At 35.1% G+C, this 24,649-nt stretch overlaps 1 pseudogene; it reads left to right on the top strand.

The window, feature by feature from the left end:
• LOC148949705 (uncharacterized) overlaps positions 1 to 11,801 on the top strand; it is a 26,186-nt pseudogene extending 14,385 nt beyond the window's left edge.
• The last annotated feature ends 12,848 nt before the right edge of the window (positions 11,802 to 24,649 follow it).

Raw genomic sequence — 24,649 nt, 5'->3', positions numbered from 1 at the left:
CGTCTGGACATTCGAAGCTGTCCGCTAAATTTACCCCCCCCCCTGGAAAATACCCCCATCCCCCGGAGAAAAATATCTCCCAGAAAATACCCCCACAGAAAACACCCCCACCCCGTAAGTGACCAGCGGAAAAAGACCCCCCCCCCCTCTGTGGTAAAATAAGTCTTTCAAAATTTGGGAATTTTATATGACTTTTGTTTTTTTTTTTACATGTGGGGAAGAAATTTTGGTACTTGTGTTTTATACGCCACTAAATAAAGTCACTATTATGTCACTTGTCTTTGTCTTGTCTCACGCTAAGTTGAAAGAAACGAATTAAGAAACAAATTTGTTTTCAAGTTTTACAAAGTGATAATTTGAATGATTTGCCTATAATACACAATAAAAAAAATTGCTTTCCGATTGTGAAAATAAAAAAACAAAACCCAGATAAAACTATCAACTTTGGACAGTAGTATTGCCCCCTGGGGGGTATCGTCGGGAGGGGAGTATTTTCTTAGGTATAGTTTCTGGTTAAGTATTGTCCAGGGGTCTATTTTCCATGGTGGGGGTAGAACTATTTTCTTGAGGGGGTATTTTTTAGGGTGGTAAATACTGGGAGGAGGGGGGGGGTAAACTCCTAGAACCGGGTGACCCAAGTTTAAGCAAGCAAGGTAAAAATAGAGTGAGAAGCAAAAGTTTTAAATTAGTTGGATTTACTTCTAACCATGTTTGGCCCAATGGAGCTCTTTACTTTTCTTTGAAAAATTTACTTTGTGGAAAAAATCTTTAAAATTAATTTGTGTTCGTTCTTTATTGACATTAAATAAAAAAACTTTTTCCACAAAATAATCTTTCAAAGGAAGGCCTCTCAATTACTTGGACTATCTGTCTTGGCTTTTCTCTGTTTACTATTACCCAGCGTCTTGATTCAACCTATGCAACCTATTGCAAAATACTTGATAACTGCAATTCAAAGTCAAAAAACTAGAAATGATCTCCGTTAAACTAAGAATGAGCGAAATAGAATCAAATGACCTGCCAAGCATAAAACTATTACCAATCATCCTCATTAAATAAATGAAACCCAACACGAACAGAAATTAAATAAATAACCGAGTCAGAGTCAAAACGAGCAGAAATTAACATGAGTAGGGCTCAAAACCCAGGGGCGTAATTTGATGTGGGGCATGGAGGGCGACTACCTCTTCAGAACCAAAGCCCTCCCTCAACCTCAGTCTGACCCTCACCCCAGCAGAAATGTAGATTCTGCAAAAAATCTTGTCAAAACTAAGATAAGCCTGCATAATTCAAGTATCCTGAGAAACGTCAATGGGAATCGGATATATAATAATTTTCTTCTCCACATTACTGAGAGAGGGGAAAACTGCCTCCACCAGGCCCCATCAAACGAAGCCCCTGGGAAAACTCCCTCTATATAAGACTAATACGAGTTCTATATAAGACTATATAAGACTAATACGTATATGTTCGTATTGAGTTATAACGTCGCTCCTTGCTTTCAGTTGAAAAAAACTATTTTTAAATTTAATTTCTGATCGTTTTTCAAATAATGATGGTAAATTCTCTCCTGCATGATAAAATTATCTCCTCTTGCAGTAAAATCAACCATAGAAGGTTCTTTCCCTCAGAAAATACCCCCACTCCCTGCCGCAGCTCATTGGTCTACAATCACTTTCGACTTATAAAAAAAATGTAATTGAACTCTCAATGTCCGATCTAATGAGCACCCTCTGAAGCTTTTGAGACCACGAGGCAAAGGTGTGGATGAGGACGGGATAGTACTGTCCTAAGCAGAATAAATTCTGCTCATTTTGGGGTTAAATGTTACTCTTTACTTTCATAGCAACAGCGTACACCAGAATTATTCCCATAAATCATCCGGGATTAAATTTAAATTTGGAATTTTTTTTTTTTACGTTTCCTTTGCACTCCCCCCCCCCCAAAAAAAAAATATTCACTGTCATTTTCACTTAATTTAGATAACTTGGCTCCAGCCTTATCACCACCCCCCCCCCGTCCCAGGATTTTGAAGAAATTACGGCACTGTCAAAACCCCAATGCATTCCAAAGGCCAGAACATACTTTGCACTTTAATAAAATTAAATTTAAAAAGAACAATTTTTTTTTTACTGAAAGTAAGGAACGACGTTAAAACTTAAAACAAACAGAAATTATTCCGTATATGAAAGGGGCTGTGCCCTCCTCAACGCCTCGCTCTTTACGCTAAAGTTCGTTATTGTTTAAAAAAAATAAAGTTGTGAGAAAGTCAAACTTTAGCGTAAAAAGCGAGGCGTTGAGGAGGGCACAGCCCCTTTCATATACGGAATAATTTATGTTAGGTTTAAGGTTTAACATCGTTCCTTACTTTCAGTTAAAAAAACTTGTTTTTTTTATTTAATTTTTGAATCTTGTTTAATTAATACAGGTTTTGATTTCGGCTCACCGCACATGAATATTAGAAAAAAATTGCATATTCATTTGAATTTTTTTTAATTAAATGGCTTTTTAAAAACTTGTTTGATTTTATTTACGAACCTTTTGATTATTAATAAATATATTTAAATTAAGAATTAAATTAAGTAACGAACTTCTGTATTCATTGATTTTTAATACGTATATTAGGGGGTTTGCCCCTGGTCAATACCTTGCTCTTTAAGCTAAAGTTCAAATTTTGTTCAAATTCTTTAAAAATGACTCCTTAATCTCAAAGGCCGTTAATTAGAATAAAAAGCTCTTATGAAAGTACTAAAATTCTTTGTCTTGAAGAGCGAGGTATTGACTAGGGGAAAAACTTGTTTTTTTTTCAATATAATTTCTGATCTTTTTCTTTAATAATGCTTGGAAATGCGGCGCCCCCCACATAGCAATGTCCCGTCCCCAATGAAAACTTACTGCATGGAAAGATCCTACAATATAACCCCCGACCCCCCCCAACCCACCGACCAGAAAAAATCCCCCAGAAAACGTCTGTATACTTACCAATAACCAATACTATATGTTAACATTTGGTAAATTTCAAAACTTTCAGCCCTCTCCCCAGGGATTCCTGGGGATTAAGTCATCCTTAACGACATAGTTATCATATTTTTGACCATGCTGAACAAAATGGCTATCTCAAAATTTTGATCAGGTGACTTTGGGAAAAAATGAGCCTGGGAGGGGGCCTAGTTGCCCTCCATTTTTTTGTCACTTAAGAGGTTGCTAGAACTTTTAACTTCTGTTCCAATGAGCCCTCCCATGACATTCTAGGACCAATGGGTCGATACGATTACCCCTGGAAAAAAAAAATAAACACGCACCCGTGATCTTTCTTCTAGCAAAAAATGCAAAATTCCACATTTTTGTAGATAGGTGCTTGAAACCTCTACAGTAGGGTTTCTGATACGCTGAATATGATGTTGTGATTTTTATTAAGCTACTATAGCTTTTAGGGGGTCTTTCTCCCTTTTTTCAAAAATCCGCCAAATTTTCTCAGACGCTTAACTTTTGATGGGTAAAACTAAACTTGATGAAACTTATATACTTGAAATCAGAATTAAAATTTGATTCTTTTGATGTATCTATTGGTATCAAAAATCCGTTTTTTACAGTTTCGGTTATAATTGAGACGGGTTGCTCCTTACTTACAGTTCGTTACCACGAACTGTTTGATATATTTTTTGGGTTAAGTGAATAAGATATTTGCGTCTCACATGCCATCTTCTATTCAAAGTACAAACTCTATAACTCGTAATTAGCCGACCCATATATACGATGGATATGTCTTTGTATCCTTGGCAAAAGCCAAAACAAGAGACATTCAAGTTTTGTGATAAAAACCAGTTTTTTGAAATGATGCCTATACATGCCACATTTCGATAGAGTCGTTGTTTGTTTAGAATCGGCATATCATCACCTTCGTATTAGCTTAAGAAACAAAACAAGTCTTGTGACGTCAGCTCTTAAACATGCCCCTTTTCGACAAGAATTCATTTTTGTTTCTATGCGGCTTGGCCGCATAAAACGTGTTTCAAACATGCCACAAAGTGGCTGATCCTGTTTTCGACCGACCCTGTTACGTCCTCTTGACAACTTGCATCCACATACCCTGTTTTGTTTTGCCTAACATCCCCCTTAACAGTTCCTGAAAGTTTCACATTAATACCATTAGCTTTAGTAATTTTAGTACTAACAACAGTAGTAGTACTGCTAGTAGAAGTAGCAGTATGCACGTAGTGTATTTTCGTTAACTCAACATACCTCTCAGCATGCTTTGAAAGTTTCAACCCAGAATTCTAAGCCGTTCTTGATATACTGCTGGTAAGACCATTTGACAGCCATCACACATACAGCGTGTTTCAATTTAGTTTAACATACCCCCCTACATTTTCTAAAAATATCTCGTTATTACCCTTAGCCTTAATAGTAGTAAAAGTGATAGGGGTAGAATACATATAGTACCTTTTTCTCACCATCCACCTGAACATCCACTGAAAGTTTCAACTAAATACTCTCAGCTGTTCGGGCTTTTAATAACCTGCATCCACCTATTGTGGTTCAATTTAGTTTATTATCCTTTTGAACATTTCCTGAAGTTTTCACTTTAATATAGTTAGTTTCAACAGTATATTACTAGTAGTTGTAGTAGTAGCAGTCGCAGAGGTAGTAGCGGATGTAGTAGTAGTTGTAGTGGCAGTAGTAGTGTTAGAAGTAGCAGTATTAGAAAGCACAGTTTGCATCTTGCCTTGTTTAACATCCCCCTTGACATATCCTGAAAGTCTCAACTTAACACTCTAGACTAGATCATTCCTGGGATGCTGCTGATACGCATTTTTGATAACCTGCTTGTACGGAGTGTGTTTTTATTTAATTCATCATCTCCCTAAATATTCCCTGAAAGTTCTAACTTCCTGGCTTCAGCCCCAGTAGTAGTAGTCGTAGTTATATTAGTAATAGTAGCAGAAGTAGTTGTAGTAGCGGTATGCAGTGTGACTTTTGGTTATTTCAATGTCCCTCTCATCAAGCCCTGAAAGTTTCAACTTAATAATCTATGATATTCCTGAGAAATTGCTCATAAATCCTTTCGGCAACCTGATTGCATACAGTGTGAGGTTTATTTACTTCAACCCTCCTCTAAAAGTTTCGCAATAATAAACTGAACCTCAGTAAAAGTAGTAGTCGTAATAACAGCAATAGTAGTAACATTAAAATAGTGGTTTTTGGTTAATTCAACACCCCATTCGAAACGCCCTTGGTCAATTGATCATCACCCTCGTCATTCCCTTAAAGTTACAGCTTAACACCCAGAGTCATTCCTGAGTGTCGCCATTTTAACAACCTGTTTGGTCATAATATATTTTGATTTGCGTCAAGACTCCCCTCAGCATTATCTGAAAGCTTCACATGAATGCACTTTGTTTTTTTTACACCATAGGTCAAACACGCCCTTTTTCCCAATAAAAAGTACTATATTTAATCAATGAGCAAATTGCTTACTTTGCAGGTCTTGCTCTGAGGGCTTCGGAAGTTGACATCCCCAGAGACATAGCTACTGGATATTTCAACTATGCTGAACCAAATATCTATCTCAAATTTTTATTGGATGTATCTGGGGAACTAATAGGCTCAAGAGGAGGGATGTTCACCCAATAATCACTGTTGACTCTTAAAAAAGACACTAGAACCTGTAATTTCCAATCGAATCTGCTCCTTTAAGATAGCGCTGTGCTGCCTATGGTATTGTCTGAGAACCCTTTTGACAACCCGCATGCATATAATTTTTTCGTGTAATTGAAACTCCCCATAAATGTTCCCTAAGAGTTTCATCTTAATAACCTAGGCCTCATTAGTTACAGCGATCATAGTAGTAGTAGTAGTATCATACACATCATGCCTTCTATTGCTATTTAGCATCCCCAGAGACATAGCTACTGGATCTTTCAACTATGCTGAACCAAATATCTATCTCAAATTTTTATTGGATGTATCTGGGGAACTAATAGGCTCAAGAGGAGGGATGTTCACCCAATAATCACTGTTGACTCTTAAAAAAGACACTAGAACCTGTAATTTCCAATCGAATCTGCTCCTTTAAGATAGCGCTGTGCTGCCTATGGTATTGTCTGAGAACCCTTTTGACAACCCGCATGCATGTAATTTTTTCGTGTAATTGAAACTCCCCCTAAACGTTCCTTAAAAGTTTCATCTTAATACCCTTAGCCTCATTAGTTACAGCGATCATAGTCGTAGTAGTAGTATCAATCACATCATGCCTTCTATTTAGTTCAAAATCTGCAGCAACATACCCTGAAAGTTCCGATTTAAAAATGTAAGCCGTTGTTGATATTACATTCTTTGACAAATCTACACGCTCATAGTTCGATTTGATTTTGTTCAATATATGTCTAAACATTTCTCAAATGCTTCACCCTAATACCCTTAGCTTCAGCAATACCAATAGTTGTAGTAGGATTAGTAGCATTAGTAGCCGTATGCACATAGCACCTTTAATTTTTTTTTCAATATCTTCCTCAACACACTTTGAACTTTGACTTTATTCAATATAAACACAAAAATAAAATTCAACTCCAGGGACTGATCAATGATTCCTAGGGCCTAAATGTAGTCCCTGGAGAACTCGAATATTCATACAAATACCGTCACTAATTATTGAAAAACAAAAAATTGACAAACAGACAAACTTAAAAAAAAAAGAAAAAAAAAGCACTCTACACTACATAAAAAAGAGATTCCTCCTAAAAACTATTTATTTGTACTAGTAGAAAGAAGATGTTTCTTATAATCATATTCAAATGACGGAAATGAAATAGAATCTTTTATTTCCAGCGGAATACTGTTCCATAATTTTACTCCAACGTATTTGATAGAAAAAGCTGCTCTTTGCGTGTGATAAATATCCGAGATAAGAGAAAAATGTGTAGATGACGACGTTGGATAAGCATGATCCATGATCCAACGCTGAAAGTCTCAACTTAACACAATTGCTATGAGATTGCCCATATTCCCTTTTGATACCCTGTATGTTCATAGTTTGATTTGATGTCACATAAAGAAAGAAAAACGAGCAAAAATGGGGTTTTTATAGGCCAAATGAAAATACTGGAAAAACAAAGCGAATATTTCGAGAGGATAAACGTCTCTCTTTTTCAACGCGAAACGAAACGATGTATCCATGGAAAGTGCCGAAGAGAAAAAAACCACAACAAAAAACAAACGCGGAAATTCAATGTGAAAAGAACCAAAAAACCAAAGAAAAAACCAATAACTTAAAAGATGAATAAAATTCAATGAAAGCCAACAATTAAAAGAATTAAAACCAAATACCTAACAACCATAATAGCGAGTTATTCGCCAATATCCGCGATTTGCACAAAATCCAAAAAAAATATGAACTGCCATCGACGGATACTAGCGAACAACTGACAAGAAAAGGAAACAATTCATTCACTCAAAAAACAAAGCGAACAAGCAATTAAATAAGTTGGAGAACTATGTCATTTCATTTCGGATTTTAATTAATGCATTTCTTGCAGACACCCTTTGAGACCTAAGGGGTTGTTCACGTGTTTGATTAGATGACTGGGAAAGTGGTTCAAGGTTTATTTCAGGTATTACTAAAGTATCGGCTTTTCTTATGAGAAAACCGAAATATGACTCGTTTATTCTTAAATCACCGGAATCTCTGTTTAAAGCTAGACCTAAAAGTTGGCATTTATAAATTTCAACAGCTTCTCTGTAGTGCTGGACAATACCTTTGTCATGCGAAATAAGACTAGCTTGATTAAACAAAATAGTATGGTCTGGTTTTTCAAAAATGTTCTCTGCAAGGGCAGAGTCAAAATTTTCTGTTTTTTTCCGCTTTTTAAGTGTGTTATTAATTGAACTAGAGTGCTGAGTTAATCTATCCGTTAGTCACTGATCAGTACTTCCGATATACCAAAGACCGCACGAACAAGGAATTCTGTAGACACCGGAGTTTTCACCTATCGGGATAGGGTCTTTACCTTGATAAATTTGGGACCTGATAGTTTTTCTGGGTCTATAATAAGTGTAAATGTTATTTTTCCTTAGATTTTTTGAAATGTGGTCTGAAACCCCTTTAACGTATGGGAGACCAAGATAAACTGAATTTTCCCTTTGATTTGTGTTTTCTGTGGTTTAATGTATGGGAAACGAAGATAAACTGAATTTTCCTTTTGATTTGTGTTTTCTGTGGTTTAATGTATGGGAAACCAAGATAAACTGAATTTTGCTTTTGATTTGTGCTTTCTGTGGTTTAACGAATGGGAGACCCAGATAAACCCATACGTCTCCCAAACGTTAAAGGGGTTTCAGACCGCATTTCAAAAAATCTAAGGAAAAATAACATTTACACTAATTACAGACCCAGAAAAACTATCAGGTCCCAAATTTATCAAGGTAAAGACCCTATCCCGATAGGTGAAAACTATGGTGTCTACAGAATTCCTTGTTCGTGTGGTCTTTGGTATATCGGAAGAACTGATATGCGACTAACGGATAGATTAACTCAGAACTCTAGTTCAATTAATAATACACTTAAAAAGCGGAAAAACCAGAAAATTTTGACTCTGCCCTTGCAGAGCACATTTTTGAAAAACCAGACCATACTATTTTGCTTAATCAAGCTAGTCTTATTTCGCATGACAAAGGTATTGTCCAGCACCACAGAGAAGCTGTTGAAATTTATAAATACCAACATTATGGTCTAGCTTTAAACAGAGATTCCGGTGATTTAAGAATAAACGAGTCATATTTCGGTTTTCTCAAAAGAGAAGCCGATACTTTAGTAATCCCTGAAATAAACCTTGAACCACTTTCCCAGTCATCTAATCAAACACATGAACAACCCCTGAGGTCTCAAAGGGTGTCTGCAAGAAATGCATTAATTAAAATCTGAAATCAAATGACTTAGCTCTCCAACTTAATTAGTGGCTGGTTTGTTTTGTTTTTTGAGTGAATGAATTGTTTCCTTTACTTGTCAGTTGTTCGCTAGTATCCGTCGATGACAGTTCATATTTTTTTTGGATTTTGAGCAAATCGCGGATATTGGCGAATAACTCGCTTTTATGGTTGTTAGGTATTTGGTTTTAATTCTTTTAATTTTTGGCTTTTATTGAATTTTATTCATCTTTTAAGTTTTTGGTTTTTTCTTTGGTTTTTTGGTTCTTTTCACATTGACTTTCCGCGTTTGTTTTTTGTTGTGGTTTTTTTCTCTTCGGCACTTTACTTGGATACATCGTTTCGGTTCGCGCTGAAGAACAGAGGCGTTTGTCCTCTCGAAATATTAGCTTTGTTTTTTTAGTATTTTAATTTGGCCTATAAAAAACCTATTTTTGCTCATTTTTCTTTGTTTATGTGATGTCAGGCCATTGTGGTTTAAGAAATTATCTTTGATTTGATGTAGTTCAACTTTCCTGAAATTTTCATCTTAATACTCTTAAGCTTAGTATTAGTTGCAATAGAAGTAGTAGTTGGATTAGTAGTAACAGTATTAGCATTAATAGTAGCGTTCACATATTGCCTTTTGGTCAATTGAACTTCCCCTTTAAGAATACCTTGAAAGTTCCATTTTAATACCCTAATCCATGTCTGAGATACGCCCTTTTGACAATCTGCATGCCTACAATGTATTTTTATTTAGTTCAAATTCCCCATCAGTATTATCTCAAATTTTCACCTTCAGTCCCTTAGCCTCAATAGCACTAGTATCATAGTAATATTGGTAGTAGTAGGAGCAGTAGTAATTGTAGCATGCATATATTACCTTTTGGTCAATTGAATATCCCGCCCTGGAAGTGTTAGGTTGATAAGATAAGCCGTTTCAAAGATATTGCTGATAATCCCCTTTTTACAATGTGTATGCACATTTTATGTTTTGATTTAGTTGCATGATCCCCTTAACGTTTCCTCGAAGTTTCACTTCAGTATCCTCATAGTTGGTAAGTACTTGCTTCAGAAGTATTAGCTGTAGTGTTAGTAGTAGTAGTAGTAGTAGTAGTTCCTTGTAAATATCACCTTTTTGGTCTATTGATCATTCTCCTCATCTTTTCCTGAAAATTCCAAATTAATACTCTCAGTCATTCCTGAGCTACGCCCTTTTGACGACCCGTATGCACAACATGTTTTGATTTAGTTGAACACTCCCGTCAATGTTTTATGAACGGTAGTATGAATATCCATCGTCTTTTTAGACACTTAAGGTCAAACATGCCCGCTTTTTTTAATTACAAATAATATAGGTAAATAGTGTATAAATCGCATAACTTATTGTGGAGGTGGGTGAGATCCTCAGACATAATTACTGGTCTTTTCAACTATGTTGAACAAAATTGACATCTCAAAATGCTTATTGGATGCTCTTGGGGAAATGAACGACTTGGGGGCTTGTTGCCCCCACTCACTTTTGAGTCTTAAAAGGGTATTAGAACTTTCAATTTCCCATTGAATGAGCTCCTTCTGAAGCTTCTACGACAACTCCTTCTATGCGAAGGGCCTTGATGAAAACATAATAAATAAATAATACATTGTGCCCATATAGCTCGTTACTTAGGCAGCGCCACCTATGAATTTTTACTTCATATTCTAATCACTTTTCTGGGTTCCATTTCTCATGAATAGTTAGATCAGGATCCTGATACGATTTACTATTGTTTTTTTTTGGTAATTTTATTCAAAATTCCGTTGAATTCTATTCTTCTAGTAATATAAGGAGAATGAATTCTTCAGTGTAGAAAACTGGATTGTTAAATCCCTGTGTGATATTAAATTATGTTGAAAGATCACAAATAGTTTGTTTTTTAGCTTATCATTTTAGCTAACTCGACCCAAAACTCTATTGAAATTGTTTTTTTGTTTTTTTTTATAAATTGAGGCTGAGATCGTCCAAACAGAAAGCTCAACATTGTTATTGAATCACGATAACACTCGAGCAAAAAATCTTTCCTCCATATCTGCACAATTCAAAAATGTGCCTGACATTCTCAAATTAGAGTCAATCATGTTTAATAACGAAACGACAGGAGTAGATGAGCAGAAGCGATGTTCAAACAGAGTTGAAGAACTTCTTGATGAAGCTGATGAAAAATTAAAAAATTGCAAGATGTGCGACAAAACTGTGCTATTACGTCTAGTTTGTGTAAACATACAGCAAATCGTCGTGGAAATAAAAGTTACAAATGTGAAGTGTGCGACAAGAATTTTGCAAAAAAAATATATTTGAGTAAACATCAAATGACTCATACAGGTGAAAAAACATAAAAATGTCAAATATGCTCTAAAGCGTTTACACAGCATTCAACACTTATCCGACATCAACGTGTTCAGGATGGGAAAAACCTTACGCTTGCGCAATATGTAGTAAAGAATTTACTAGAAAAAGTAATATGAATACACACTTTAAATTACATAATAATGAGAAACAATACAAATGTGAAAAATGCAACAAAAGATTTGCTCGGGAGGTATATTTGAAAACACAGTTAGAGATCCATAGGAGTAAAACACCATACCAATGTGAAATTTGCGGATCAACGCACACCCTAAAGATGCATTTGAAAAGGCATAAAAAAAGACTCCACGATGGTGAAAAATCCTACAGCTGTGATATATGTAAGAAAAGATTTTTTGAAAATTCAGAATTACATAAACACCAAAGGATTCACTCAAATGATACAAGCTTCCAATGTGAAATATGCAGAAAGAGGTTTAATCAAAAGTCTAGGCTGTATTACAAATACATTCTCAGACCACACTGGCTATACATGACAAATGAGACTTAAAGAGGAAAGAAACTAACCAAATGAAAAATAAAATCAAAAAGGGTCAAAAAACGAGGATTTTGTCAGCCAGTGGCGAATCATGAAGAAGAAGAAATAAGCAAATATTTCTGACCCTGGAAAAACTGGCCCTGTACTGGGTAGTGATGTCTACAGAATCCTTTGATCATCCTTTGATCGAAGTTGTCGGTGGTATGGTTGCACTATGTCCTTTAAGATCTTTTTTGTTATTCCGTAAATTGTGAAATAATTTAACGGTCATTTTTTAATCAATATACTTATGTACTTGTTTGATATTCAATATGACATATATACCTGCATGATGATAAAATTATTCGGCCTTTCAGGGCATGACCAAGCTATCGTAGTCTTCACTGTTTTGACAAATTATGACAAATTAGACAACCTTTGTCTTGACTTTATCAGGCGTGACAAGCCTATGACTTTCAGGTATGATAGCTATGTTGTATCGATTAATGAAGTTTGAATGTGTTGTTTATGCTGTGGTGGTGTTGATAATAGAATCCTAGTTACACAATGTAAGGTGAAAAGGTACAAGGTGTAAATGAAATTAATATATACCCCCTGCAGATGGCTTGCAAATATGATACACCAGTGAGTTTAGAGTCAATTTAATGCTGATATTTAGAAATGATAGAAATGTTTTAATGATGTTTCCTATATGTTATGTTAATTCCGTGATATTTAAGATATGTTTTCACTCGAACATACTTGTTTTCCAGTATTTTATATATTGGGTTTCCTGTATCTGGTCGAGTGGGTTAAGTTTCTTATGTATTGATTTTCTTTTTTGCCTCTTGAGGAGTAGCCTAAATTTGCGTGTTCTTGAGATTATAAAGGCAGATTGTCCTCTTTAATACTTCTATTGTATTTAATTGCCCGTTTAAAGATGTTGGTTTGACTGAATGAAGTTTTTGTGTATTTGTGTCGATTCATATCCTGATTTTTGTGTGTGAGGAGACATGTGGTCTTGTTCTTGGTTGACTTGGCTGTTTAAGATGATGCGTTTTTGGTAAGTTTACTGATACGACTGTTCTGTTTTATTGCCGTTGATCCGATGATTTTGTGATCTTGGGTTGAAATAAATTTTCTGAATCTTCTGAATGAAGGTAAGAGGGCTTGACTTCCATTGTTTCCTCTTCATTTGAATTTAAGGGATTTAACATTTAGCATATTGATTTGCATGTTGAAACATCATGTACGAGGTTAATTGCATTCAATTTCACTTTTTTGAGTTTCTTTCATGGATTGTGTTGTGATAATTTCTTGTTTTAGTTTTCTGTATTGAGTCGACTGAATCGAGCTTCCAGGATGAGATGATTTTGGCTGTTTTTTATTCTCTTACGTTGTATTGATTTGTGTCGAGATGTACCTGTTGGCTTGTTCTTGCTTGATTTCTCTTTCTTGAAGAATGTATCTGTTAGTTTTTGTGATCCTGTGTGAAAATGGGTTTTGTGAACAACTTGTATACAGGTGAAAGATGGATTTTTGTGGTTGACACACTGAGTTGAATATTTTGAATATATTATACTAATTTAAATGCGTTCACTTTGGAAGTATTAGGTTTCTTTTTTGAGTTTTTTTTTTAGGAATTTCGGGATGTTAGTTTCTTGTCTTATAATTTTTTGTCTTATGTTAAGATGTGTGTGGTGACTTACTTTAATGGACTTGCTGGTATTTTAGTTATTGAGTTACACATACCCATGTCATTCATGCTGGTAGCTTTTTATTAGGCGGTCTCTGGTTTGCTATGTTTGGGCTCATCAAAGGATTGGTTATTATCAATATTTAAAATAGAATAAAAAAGAAAAAGGATGGTCGTTGGAGGGAGTAGAGATAAAATAAGCTTGCATAGCTATGGTTCCTTTTTGGTAAGATGAGGTATCACTAGTTTTTTAAATAGAACTGAGAAAAAAGACAAATCTGAAGTTGAAATAAAGATGAAACTCACATGAAGTGATTATAGGTAATAGACTTGAGATTGCTTGTCTGTGATTTTTACTCTTGTTGATAAAAAATCATTGCCAAGTTGGAAAACCATGTTTTGACCAAGACGGGCCAGAATTGCTCAAAGCTTTTATTCAATTGGAGGTCCCTTGGAATTCTTGTTGTTCAATTTTTAAGCCGGTATAAGCACTTCGTGTATGCTTGAGAAGATGTATTAGTACTTATCCTGTACGGTTCGGTAATCTGGGTTTTTTTCTGACTTCAATAGTTTCAATGGTTTAAAATTATGGGAACTCCAGCTTGGAATGTTACAACGTTAAAAACAACTATCGTATTGAAATTTTTTTGAACAAATTAGGAATTTTGAACTAAACTATTTAGTAGTTTTAGATACACATATCCCAGGGGTAGGAAATTACTTGAAATAGAATTTATTTACTCAGGAAAGAAGGATGGGATACATGGATGGGGATTAGAGCTAATGATGAGTAAGGAAGCTGCTACGTCCTGTTAGGTTGGGAGGGTATTAATAAGTCAATATTATTTGCTCATTTTACGACTAAAACGCGTAGGGTGTCAGTCATAAATAGTAGTGTATATCCCTGCAGAACCGACTGATAGAGATAGTAGTGACTCGGATGAATTTTACTTATACCTACAGGAACAAATAGAGTGAATCCCAGGTTAAAGTATGGTATTTTACCAGGGGATCTTAACACCCAGGCTGGTAAAAATCAGAGATAGATGGTATCGTAGCCTAGTTAAATTTGGTATAAGATTTAAACCTTGTGTCGGAACTTCATGGTGGGAAATTGCATCAAAGAAAATGAAATGCCCGTGGACACCGAAGACAGTTCAAGTACTTACCTCAAAAAGTGTTTAATTATGTTTTGGTGCCTCAGTAGAAATCAACAAGCTTGTTGGTGAATCAGGAAATGGGGTAGGAGGACTGAAGACGAAATGAACAAATTTCAAAATTAAGTCGAAAAAGATGTATCGGCTCGTGAATTTTAATACTAGTTCAAAAACAATTCAAATTTGATGATGACATATACGAATCAGCTGGTTTTTTAGATACAGAAACGTGCAAGGTCGTTAAATCCACCTTTCTTTGCAAAATATGCGCTGCCTGGTTTGTGAAAAAGTGCAATCCATAAGGAATGGAGTGAACATTTATTCACCCAGGGATATTAAAGTTTCTAGTGCAATGGATTACTGGAATGGTATTCTGAATACATGTGATTATCATGGGTATCCACTGTTTCAAAACCTAGCAAAATTTATGCTGTCTACATTTTCGTTCCCGTTTCTGAATGTTGTTTCTGAGAGAATTTAGTTCACTCAAGTAGGTCAAAACTGACAGGAGAAACCGGTTAGCTACAATCACGCTGGATTTTACATTTCAGACGAAACTAGTGATGAAGAGAGCTGGTGTTGTAGCAAAAATATTGACAACAGACTAGCCAATGAGAATGAAGGGGAAGGTAGTGTTTGCCTTAGAAGAAGATTAACAAGAACGTTTCCTCCATCGGAAATAATTCAGCAAAAGTTTTTTGTTCATGTTCTGATAATTTTGACTTAGAGTAAAAGTTGCCCTTAATGTAAGTTCTAACTGTTTTAATCACCAAATTTTCTTTTTAGAGAATTTTGAAATGAGAATTATACTTTTTTAGTCTTTTGTTTCCAACTTAAGTAAAGTTGTTTTAGAAGTTTACTGTTTTGCTTGCATTTTAAGGCTCGGTTTATAAGCCTTTAGGTCTGCCCAGTCTTTAAATAAAGCTTTTTCGAACTTGTAGTTTCCCTTACCCTTAGAACTTCAGATTCTTCTGGTAACTTTCTTCAAACTAGTAATTAATGGCTGTGCCATATTTTGACGAAATTCGACCTAGATTTGCGTCCTATCATCAAGCCATCTCGAGGTTGAACTCGTTTCTAGAATATTTTGTAAGAATCAATTATTTCTTTACAAAAATGACAGAAAGGGAATGTGGACAAAAAAAGGAAATTTTGGAGAACCGCACTGATCAGCAAAAGAGAAAAAGTTTATCAAATCTGAGCGAAATTCTAATTTTGTAACTGTGAACCGTTTGGATAGAAAAGGCTACAGGGTTTTTACGGAAAATTCTACTGAATCCCATATACCATAAACGGGTTTTTACCGAAAACTTCCGATGAGTAATGCCATATTGCTGTATAATACTGCGATTTTGAGAGAAATACCGCACAATCTTATAATGACATCGCGAAATGACTTTGGTAACCGCATTTATACCGTGAAATGACTTTTACCACTGCATTGATAACGATTAATGTCACCGTACGGGAAAATTAGTAAATTTTTGCTCTCAACCTTTAATAACAAATGACAAGTTATTTCACTGAGTAAGTTACACGGAATTCAAAGTAGTAAGAATTAGGCATCGAATAAAACAAGAGCAAATACTTCGAATACCAGCCTTGTGCTGGAGCAAAACGCATTGTTGGCCGCTACTATGGTAAAGGTGTAGCGATATTGCCATTTAGAGTGAATAGCATAATGGAATGGAAGAAATAAGTTGTCTTGTGATATCCTATCCTGCTTCTTTAGGGCAGTGCATCTACACTTTTTTAGCCGTATATATTAAATAGTACAAAGTAAAAAAAGCAGTTATAAATCCATGTGAAATTTGGAATTCAGGACCATAATAAGATGGTTATAAAATAAACATGCTCAGAATTCAATATAGGCTAATAGTGATTTACATACTGAACAAAAATTGCTTTCCAGAATTGAGAAAATCATTGATGATTTAATTTTTAGCGTTTTTTCTTATTGCATATTATTCAGTCAATTGGGCTGCAAATGCAAAGTTAAAGAGGTGTTGTGCAGAGAAATCAGGTTATTATTTCTTACTATAGCCTAGGCTATATCCAGTTTCCATTGGGCAGCCCCTCTCTAACCTTTATTGCAAGGCGTTCCTAATCTGTATCTTTACCTTTTATTGGTCTCTCTCTTTTTTCATACTGTGCTTTGTTTCAGTTTTTTTTAATCACTGTTTAATTTGTTTCAGTATCATCTTTACGATTTTATGGTAATAATGAAAATACAATTAAATACTCAGGATGACAAGTAATGATAAGTAATGCAGATTTGACCACTATATTTTTGGAAAACTCAATTTTATCATTTGGGTTTCTTTGAGAAGACAGAACCTAGACACTTTGCAGTGCTAAATTTGTTTGCTTGCCATATTTCCCAAAAAATTCTGTTTCTTGATTTGCCCTTTATCTGTCCTGGTTGCAAGTCCTCCTTGTAAAGAAAACTCTTAAGAGTTTGGATGATGTATGCAGCACTATTTAAAATCATTTTCAACAAGATGCGAAACGACAAGCTACATATAGGAACAAATTTCAACTCTTCAATCGGATGGAACAACGCAGATTCCTTGCTTTGGCTTCTGCACGTTAGCTTTCCTTTAAAACTACCCAAGAAGTTTTCTTGAACAGTTGCATACTCTTTCATTGAATTACGGCTCACTAGCTTTTAGGGGTCCCTCACAGGCAACTAAACACGTATGGATGAAATTAAACAATCCATACCAGGACCATAGATTTATTTTGTTCAATGTAGGTGCGCAAGAAGAGTTGAACGAATTTTTTGCTTGGTTTCAGGTCCACAAACCCCTATTTCACCTCTGGAAAAGCTCCTTTGAACCTTTGATTTAAATTTCATGAAGTATTCGTATATTCGAGTAAATTGTCATTTCGCCATCAATCCGCATGATGAAGCAAACGATCTTTCCGGCATTGGCGTCTTCATTGTTCATCCAGGACATGCTTTCATCATTAGGAATGAAACAAGATAAGTCGTTGATTGTCGTTTTTTTAGCCGAAAGTCTCAAAATTTGCACTTCCACAAGAAATTTTTATTTAGAAGCAATCCAATAGATCTAGATTGAAATTCCTTCTTAAAATAGATCTATGACTTGCTTGATTTGTCGACCATAAGTTTTAGTTATGAGCTAATAATTTCTAACCTTCATTAATTCTTTGACTGCTAAGACTTTCGTATATCGAATTAGGCAGAGATGGAGCAAGCATGGCGGTCATTATCGAGTGTAGTTTTAAATGAATGTTTGGATCTCGGAAATTTGAACGACTTCGACATATTGCACCTTATCCATAAATTGAATATCATATAAGATATATAAGAAATGTTAAATATATATAAGAAATGTTTCTAAATATTTTAAAAATAGTTCAATACTTTTTTCATTGGCAATATCAAATACCGTTGCTATGTATTAGTGTTTTAAATGAAGTAAAACTGTCAGGTGGAATCAATTTAGATCAATAGATTTTTTGTTGATATCAAAAGCCAAATGTGGCCCGAAACCTCATCAAAGAGGTATTTGTACCCAAGACAAGATGCAGTTTGAACCAAAAATTTTTAAGAGGGTCTTAAAGTCTTAAAGTGCAGGCTAATACAACCAACAATGAGTGCATTGGTATGAATCAAAATGTTTTGAATTGTATGACCAATGTAAGCCTTGACGAATATGACATACTGCCTGACACCATGTGATCTTTGACTCGATTAATTAGTCTGCCAGTGTGAATGATTCTTTATAACGTCTTTGTCGTATTTATAACGATAATTTTCATTAAATCTAGTGATTATCAGAGTAACGCTCTTTTGCTAGCCGTTTCCTTATCCTTCTCAATTTTTAGACAACACCATATCTCAGGGTCACTGAAAACTATTCCTTCTATTAAACATGAAAAAGTGACCATCGACAAGGGAAATACTACCACAAATTCATGACAAACTCAGTAGGAGTATATGGAACTATGTGTATTTTTTTCAAACCTAGATCTCACGTATCCAAACATTTTGAGCATTTACTTCTAATCTGTACCTCATTTATTTAAACCAGGAATCACCAAAGGGAAGGGACGTTCCGAGGGGGGGGGGGTGCCGACCCTCCAACGATTTTGCAGTCGGTAAAATTTTCGCCGAAGGCAAAAATTTTGGCAGAAATTTTGTAAAATTGCCAGAAATTTAGAAAAATTCTTGATTTCTGCAGAAAATTCGGCATAAATCAGGTATCGATTCGGTAAAATTTATGAAGATTGGCCCCTAAGGAAATGAGTTTCGGGACGCTCCGGCCCAAAGGTGAAATCAAGATTTGGGAAAGGAGAGGGATTTAAAATCAAGAAAACAAACGAAAACTTGGATCTTGACATTTTTAATTGTAGGCAAGGGTATCATTACCGTTTTTTTCTTGAAGGGGGGGGGGTTAATAATATGCTGCAGAACAAACTGAACTATGCTAATGATTCTTTTTGAGCAAGTAAATTGTGTACTTCCTTGAAACGCGTAAAAATTGCAGAAAACTGTAACTAGAAATTGAATTATTATTTACCTCTACTTCTTCAAATTAATTTTAAGAAAGTAGGTTGTGTAAAATCTGCTTCTGTGGTGAAAGGGTAAAAAAAAAAAAAAAAAAAAAAAAAAAAAAAAAAAAAAAAAAATATCGGTGTTCAGGTCGGGAGCGTCGTTTTCATTTATCTGAGCCAGCTAAAACTTTGGAAACTAGCAATCGAATCTTTATAAAGACGTCCAGAGTACTAAATTCCATTTAAAAATATGATGGTATACTGGCAGTGTAAATGGGTATTTGTGTATAGTTTTTTTCCTTGACCAGTAAATCAGAAAACAGAAAAATGGACAAAACGGTAATTTTAACTAGCCTTATAGAGAAAGTGCTGGAAAAGGAGACAAAAAGTAATGGAAAAATTTTTATTTGTTTTGAAACAGAGAAGAAGAAATTGTCCTGCTTCCAGTTTCCCAAAGAACAAATAGTCTATTCAAGCTATTGGTGATAAAAGAACTGACGAGAGGGCCAAAAAGTGACAAAACATGTGAATTTACCATCAAATATTGTTTTTCCCATTTCGTACAGGGTGGGACCTGGGGGTGTCTTTCTTTCATGCTCTTTTCTACCTTTTTGCAAAAACTTTAGGGTAAAATATTCCACGTGAAGAAAAGCAGACTATAGGATCCATTTAACAAATAAAAATTACAGAAAATAAATGCTTTATACAAGTTAATTTTTTTAGTTGATTGCGCATTGACTTTTTCAAATTGGCGCATTGCGCCGATTTTGCGCATGTAAAAAAAAAAATGCGGCGCAAAGTGGGCGCATTTTGCCCTCACATTAACAATGAAAAAACTCAAAATTTAAAGTCTATTGTTTACTGACAACTTCTACTGACAGATTCAGGAATCTGTCTATAAAGACGGGTGGAATTTTCAGAACCCCGTAGGGATTCTCATATCGCATTCCAGGCTCCATGACGACCTAAATTTTAAATTATTAAAGCGTACATTATCCTTAGCGTGAAAAACCAAATGAAGTGGTCAAATTTCGAAAAAAAATGCAGAAAAGAGTGGGAAAAGCTGACCTTTGTTCAACATAGCTTAAGTAGCTCTTTCTGTCTTAAGCTTACCCATCAGCAACCTTTTCGTCGAGCGAGTGTTTTCTGTTATAAATCTTGTCAAGTAAAAAATTCGAAACAGGATGCACCCTAAAATGCTTAACTCTACTGTGACCATCCAACATAGGCTAAATTGCCAGGGAAAGTGCTGCTGGGACTTTGATCCTACACCCGTTATGCTGAATAGATTTACCATTGACATGTATGTCATCAAAAAACCATTCAATGACAATGAACATGAAGATGAAACTCTTGAGGAAATTTTGGGCAATATTTAAAAATTATCTTGAATACTAGTCGAAGATAAATACAATATATGATTGAAAAATGTACAAAACTAATTTGAAGTTCATTAAAATGAAAATACAAATAAAATAACAATCGGAAGTGTTGAAGGACCTTGCCAAATAAAATTTTTTCTCATATGTATGTCTTTGGCTTCTGTTTCATAACGAAATCTCAGAACAGTGTCTTTAGCCTGCAATTTTATGGATAGTTGCATTAAGAACGACCGGTCTAATTTCTTATCTTTGACTAGGTCGTTCTGGTCATTCTAATTTATATTTTGAAAGCTACGAGACATTTTGTTCTCATAACTAAGTTTTAGAATGTATATCTTTTTGCAGCTTAGAATTGGAATGTCATAAAAACATTGTATAGAGAAGTAAACTTTGATGTCACTTGCCTAAATGAGATTTGGAGAGATGTGACCTTCAAGGATCATGCTTCTCTTTAGTTCTACATTAGAAAATCCTATCTATTAGTTACCTTTATCAAATGCGTCTTTAACTTCCACGTTTTTTTGTATAACTTATCTGTGTTGCACAACCAGTATACTGAGTACCTATTTCTTTTTTTTAGTTCTTTCATCACAATTTCTACTGTTGATAGGGAATAATTCAGCATATTAGCCAGAAAGTAATGTAAAATACCACCTTAGATATTGGCAGGTATTTTTTTTTATTCCCTTTTTTATTTAATTTACTGACATACCAGAGAACAAAGGAAAATATCTTTCTAGTCAAACCAGAGACTGAGAACAGAAAATTTAGACCACAAAATCGCATGTAATCATTCAAAAATGCTTCACTGTTTCAGATTTCGGAATATGGTGCCGAAATCTGTCAATGAAGACTGAATCCTACCAATTTTGAATTCTAGTATTCTGAAAAGCAAAATTCACACTATCTGGTAATATTGTCTCTGATCTCTTCTTTTTTTGCACTCATCCCTGCAAGATCTAATTTACCCTGAATTTCGAATTTCACCCAAAAACTAGAAAACGAAAATTCACCAATGGCGCATATTCGCTTCCCTTGGTGCGCATTCTTGTCAGGCACCTGGTATCACTGTATAGGACTAACCTCCTAGCAAACAGGGTTGCAAACGGTGACATTTCAGTGTCACTTTTGACACTTTTTCAAATGGCACTTTTCGGGACAGCTGACGCTATTAGGACACTTTTTAGCAAACGTGGCACTTTTTTTGCTAAGTAGCACTATTTTACAAAAAAAAATTTTTTCAGACAAAAAAACAAAAGGAAAACTGTCAATGTAGTTATGTATCGATATCTTTTTTCTGTCAGATAAGATTCTTATCTTACCTCCACGCAAGGCAACATTGGATGCAAGAAACTTTCTGTACGGTGAAAAACGTAAACGTGTTTGTCTCTATCTGTGTGTGAGAAAATTTTTATTCTTGTTCTTATCACTGATAAACGAAGATCACCCAGTGATCTTCGGTACGTGGTGGAGAAGCCTTCACTTGTTTAGTTCAACTATTTTGTGTTGTTGCAATTGGTTTACAATTCTTGAGCGGGTCCCAATTAAATTTTTATGTTTTATTAGTTGAGGGTTGACTACAATTCAAAAAAGAAAAAAGCAAAAAAAAGCTAAGAGTGTATTTTTGCGCCACTATGTTAATAGCTGTTACTATGTTAACCAATCACTGGGCCAGTGACTGCTTAACTTTACGCGTCTTTTCCGTGACTGGAGCTCTTGAAGCCCAGTGATTGAAAAGCTCACTGGTGACATCAAACAACGACTCAGCAACGCAAAAACATCCACTAAGCTGACTGGTATCCTACAAGAATATTTAGTGACCTCTTCAGTGACTGGGACAGTGACGCAAAAATGCGCTCTAACAATTCAGTTCATATTTTTCATATTTTTTCCTTGAACTCTTGGCAATGGACAAATGTCATACATAACTATCATACTAAAAACAAAATTGATACCAAAACTTCCATTATCTTAAATGCTATGCAATCTTTTATAGTAAAATCACAATCTAATTTTACTTTTTTTTCTTACTTAAATTTATGTTAAATCATTACATAAATTGAATTTGGGTGCCCTTCCTTATTTTAGTTATTTCGTTCCTACTAATTTTTGATTGTAAATGTGCTTTCACGCTGATACTCTAAATGCTCGGTTTTTATTATAAAGGTGCTCTCATATTGATACTTAAAATGCTAGTTGACTGTTCTTATGCCCTATTCCTTGGGAACATCTTAAAGAAAAATTTACTGGGAGTGACGACAGTTCTCGTGAAACTTATACTATTCAGGTTGTGATAAACAGATTAGATGATATAGCTATCTTATTGTTTTCCACTAGTTTTTACCAAATAAATTCAGAGTTAGTGTCTGAATTACTATAAGTTGTGTTTATCATAGGGTCATCAATTGTTACGATCTATGTTTGTTGCATTTTCTTCAGCATTTTTGGAGAAAAGAAAAGTTTCAAGCACCTTACTGCACTATAATAATCCAGATAGTTCTTTTTGTGGTAAAACTGGATGAAAAACTCTCAATGTAGACGAGTATTGTTGTCCCTTTTTTTCCGTTTTCTCAAAAGAAAAAAACTGAAGGTTTTTCCTCTTTTCTTTTTCTCACGCTATGAACAAAGGCTGCTCGGAAAAAAAAGAGAAAAAAGAACTCTTTGGGACGAGTTCCCATTTTATACAGTAAGCACCATTTGTGTTTTAGTGGGTTTTCAGGACGCGGGCTGGAAAGTTGACGAGAGTGGAAGTGCTGCGCAAAGCCGGAAATCAGCACCAACTAAGTAAAATCAAAATGTCTTTTTTATGGTTGATAGATGGCATTAGATCTAAGATTCCAGGTTGGCGAATTTAAAGATACGGAAAACTACGCGGGGGTGATCCCAAGTGGATTGGCCGATATTTTCAATTTGAAAAGCTTGTTGATATGAGCGCGAGCGACGCGAAGCGTTGCGAGCGGGAAATTTTTGGGAAATGACACTTTTTATACAAAATTGACACTATTTTCCCACCCAAAATAGCAGGAGAAAAATCATCTGAGCGGCAACCCTGCTAGGAAATTCAGGAACTTGTGGTGGAGTCACATTTTAATGGCCTTTAACTTTAAGACTGAGGTTTGAGAAGGCTTTTGAACTTTATGTAAAGAGTCTTTTGATGCCTTGATAGGAGCCACAAGAGTTTTGTTATTGTCAAGATTTCCCAGGTTGTAGCCTAGTCAGGCAATTCTAACTGATCTAGTCCTAGCCATGAGTTAATCTCAACTATCTAACCTTCTACACAAAAATATTTAAGATTAGAAGCCATGTGTTTATGTATTGGAGAATACATTTAAGTCAGAATATTTGGCCAAGATTAGGCACTGACAGAGTACTTGGGGCCCTTGGTTAGGCTATTTGCAATGCAATTTATCACTTGTCAATTAGTTTTTCTGGTTCTTGTTTGTTACAGTTGATCCAATTTAAGGTTTTATGGGTTGAAACAGGAGTGATGCATTGGGAGAATGCATGGGGATTATATTGCTTAATTTGGCTATTGGCTATGTTTGCTGACTAGGGGGGGGGGGGGGGGTAGGGTAAAGTAGGCGAGGCCAAAAGCAGAGCTGCATTTAAATTGTGTTATTTACAATTATTTTGAATATCATCAAGTAAGGATGGTAAATATTTTGTTATTCATATTATTGACTTACAAATGTGGTAAACATTCCACTTGATGCCTTTTTGGTAAAGTTCTACCAAATCATATTATTGAGTTAGAAATAAAGTGAATACACCATTTGATGCCTTTTTTATGCTGATAACAAATATAATAATCATTTCTATCAGAAATGAATTTCAGCCCCCCCCTATATATACCTAACCTAACCCTGAATTGGCATGTAAAGGGGGGGGGGAGTTGAAATTCATTTCCGATTGAAATGATTATTATATTCGTAATCAGCATAAAAAAAGGCATCAAATGGTGTATTCACTTTTGTCCCAACTCAATAATATGTTTTGGAAAACTTTACCACCTTTTTTATGCTCTTTCCAAATATAATAATCATTTTTGTCTGAAATGAATTTTACCCACCACCCCCCACCCCTATATATACCAATTCAGGGTATATATTTGCACCTTAGGGG

The sequence above is a fragment of the Artemia sp. Qi Xiang Cuo genome, chromosome 8 (assembly GCF_049724085.1).
Source record: "Artemia sp. Qi Xiang Cuo chromosome 8, ASM4972408v1, whole genome shotgun sequence".
Classification (NCBI taxonomy): domain Eukaryota; kingdom Metazoa; phylum Arthropoda; class Branchiopoda; order Anostraca; family Artemiidae; genus Artemia; species Artemia sp. Qi Xiang Cuo.
The sequence above is the reverse complement of the archived record's forward strand: the minus strand, read 5'-3'. Positions and strand labels throughout refer to the sequence as shown.